The sequence below is a fragment of the Triticum aestivum genome, chromosome 6B (assembly GCF_018294505.1).
Source record: "Triticum aestivum cultivar Chinese Spring chromosome 6B, IWGSC CS RefSeq v2.1, whole genome shotgun sequence".
In the NCBI taxonomy this organism is placed as follows: Eukaryota; Viridiplantae; Streptophyta; class Magnoliopsida; order Poales; family Poaceae; genus Triticum; species Triticum aestivum.
In genome coordinates, this window is record NC_057810.1 from 640,777,931 (window position 1) to 640,780,971 (window position 3,041).

Genomic DNA, 3,041 nt, shown 5'->3' on the forward strand with positions numbered 1-3,041 from the left:
CCACGAAGTCGGTGATTGGTGGGTGATTAATTTCTCTCTAGTCGGGCTTGAGCCCGATCCGATCATAGTCCATTGAGACCCCCAGGGCAGCGATGTGGTCTAGCAGTTCGTTTAAAGACGAAATATTTGCCGGATGCAATTTTTCAGAGTACTTGGGGCCAATGCGAGGACCGTGTTCGTCAGCCATGGGGGGAGTTGCGGGTGAGGGAGTCCGGGATTAAGGGGTGCTCGGACAGCTGGACTATATAGTTTGGTCGCACTGTTGGACTATGAAGATACAAGATTGAAGACTTCGTCCCGTGTCCGGATGGTGATGAGGATACAGACATGGGGTAGGGTCATAGTCCTGACCTCTACATCCTACCCAAGGTCACTACCCTAGAAGATAAGAAGTCCAAGAGACAGCAAGAGACCCCCAGTCGAAGGTGTCGAGTGCAATCCACTCGACAGTCATGTCACTCGGGAGTCCTCCTACCTACTGTCACTCAACCATCCAGGGAATCACTCCACCTACCGAAGACCAGGAGTCACTCAGCATTACAACGGGCAGGCGTTCACTCCGTAGTCTTTAAGCTCATTAACAACACTTAAGGCTGGCGTTACCAGTAACGCCCCCACTTTATGTATACTAAGTCCCTTGTAATGGAGGACGGTGGGGGTCCTGGCATACTCTATATAAGCCACCCCCTCCTCTGGCACAAGGGTTCGCACCCCCTGTAACCTCACATGCATATAATCCAATCGACCGCCTCCGGGCACCGAGACGTAGGGATATTACTTCCACCGAGAAGGGCCTGAACTCATAAAGCTCGTGTGTACACCTTCACCATAGCTGAGATATTGCCTCTCAATACCTACCCCCCTTTCTACTATCAGTCTTAGAACCATGACAGTTGGCGCCCACCTTGGGGCAGGTGTCTTAGCGACTTGATGGTGAAGTTACAAGTTTTTCCGATCATCATCATCATGGTTTCTGGCGGCGTATGGGCTGAGGGCCGCGAGATACGTCTCGGCGCGCTCGTTTTCGTCGCCGACGACTCCACGTGGCTTCAGGAAGCTCCCCTTGACATTGAGGCGCTCCCCGTCTGAGGGGCGATGCACTTTCGCGTGTGCGTTCACGATGTCCTTCTCCGGCAGCCATCGACTCAGTATCGGTCGGCTCCGATGGTGTCTTCCCTCTCCGCTATTCGCCGCCGCAAGCGTTCCCGTCAGTCGCGACTTCAGTGGTGGGTGAAACACGTGGTGGCTCGACGTTCAGCCACCCATCAAGTCACGGCAATCGAGCCTGATGAAACTCTCCTCGGCCTGTTCGATCTATCGACTGGCTCCGCGGAGAACGCATCCGAGTGTGATAGCAGCGACCCTGCGGCTGAAGTCTTGATGGTCGATGGGCCGCGTGGTCCACCTGGTTTCCGTCATGAAGACGGCGAAGATGTTGGCGGCGATCCATCGCGCGTCCATGAGGAATACCATCGACTGGAGAACCTTCAGCGCGCTCTCGACGAGCGTGCTCGGGAGCGGATCCCTGAATCCAGTCGACGACAGCTTTTCCTGCCTTCGCCTAAGGTATACCGTACTCCAATTCAGAACCTCACAGCTGCGGCCCGAATAGCAGAGTCGATCCAACCTTCCCAGTCGGAGGCTGGCAGAGGGTTGATGCAGATCAGAGCCTTGCTCCGGGCAGCAGGAGAGCAGAACACATCAGTGTCTCATTCGCGGAATAGAATTCACAGCAGATCCGTAGTGGTGGATACAGTTCAGTCGGCCCACAGCCCAAGATCGCTCCTATGTCGTGAAGGCCGTGGACAGTATGATCATCGGCTCAACCGCGACAATCATCGTCAAGTGCGCACGTCTCCTCCGAGGAGTGCATCATATGTGCCTCGGCAGAATGATGATAGACGCCGTCACAGGGGCGAGCGCAGAGCACCAGTCGACCCAAGAGAGCCGGGCTTCGACGTGAGATCCATCCTCGTTCAAGGCCTAGTCGACCGGAACAGAGGCACAGAGAAGACCCTGGTAGAGATCGTCTAAGTGGGAGCAGAGTGCATGTTTCCGGTCCAGAGTGTTTCAGCAGAGCCATTAGGGCAGCAGTGATTCCTCCCAATTTCAGGTTGGGGACCAGAGTCAGTAAGTTCACTGGAGAATCCAAGACTGAAACATGGCTTGAGGATTAGCTAGTGGCTGTGCAGATTGTCGGTGGAAACGATGAAGTAGCGATGAAACATCTTCCTCTAATATTGGAAGGGTCCACCCGAGCGTGGTTGACTCAGTTAGCTCCGGGCAGTATATACAGTTGGGAAGAGCTGGCTCGAGTGTTCGTCATAACTTTTGAGGGCACTTGCAAGCGACCATCAGGATTGACCAAGTTGCAGCATTGTGTGCAGAAGCCGAGTGAGACTTTGAGAGATTTCATTCAGAGGTGGACCACTTTACATCACACCGTTGAAAATGTATCAGAGCATCAAGGAGTGTGTGCCTTCAAGGAAGGCGTCAAATACCGAGAGTTGGTCCTGAAGTTCGGTCGGACTAGAGATATGACTCTGACTCGGATGATGGAAATTGCCACCCGGTACGCTAACGGAGAAGAAGAGGATCAACTCCGTAGCAGAAAGAGTAAGCCAGTCGACCAAGAGGCTGGTGGAGGTAATTCCAATCGGAAACAGAAGCGTAAGGCCGAGCCCGCAGCACCCGGCGAGATTGCAGCAGTGGCTCAAGGAAAGTTTAAGGGAAAACCTAAAGGGCCCTGGCCCCCTAAGAAGGTAAAGGATCAAGCAGGGAATGATGTGTTGGATTTGGCATGCCACATCCACACAAAGAAGGAGGAAGAGGGTAATCTGATTTACCCTAAGCAGTTCCAAGAAAAACAACCCGGTGAGAAGTAGAAAGAGTCGTACAAAGATGAGGATGAAGAGGAAGACGACGGTTATCCCAAAGTCAATTCCACCCTCATGATTTTTGCTGATGTTGAGAGTAAGAGTCGGTTGAAAGTTATCAATAGAGAAGTGAATATGGTCGCTCCGGCGACAACGACCACATAC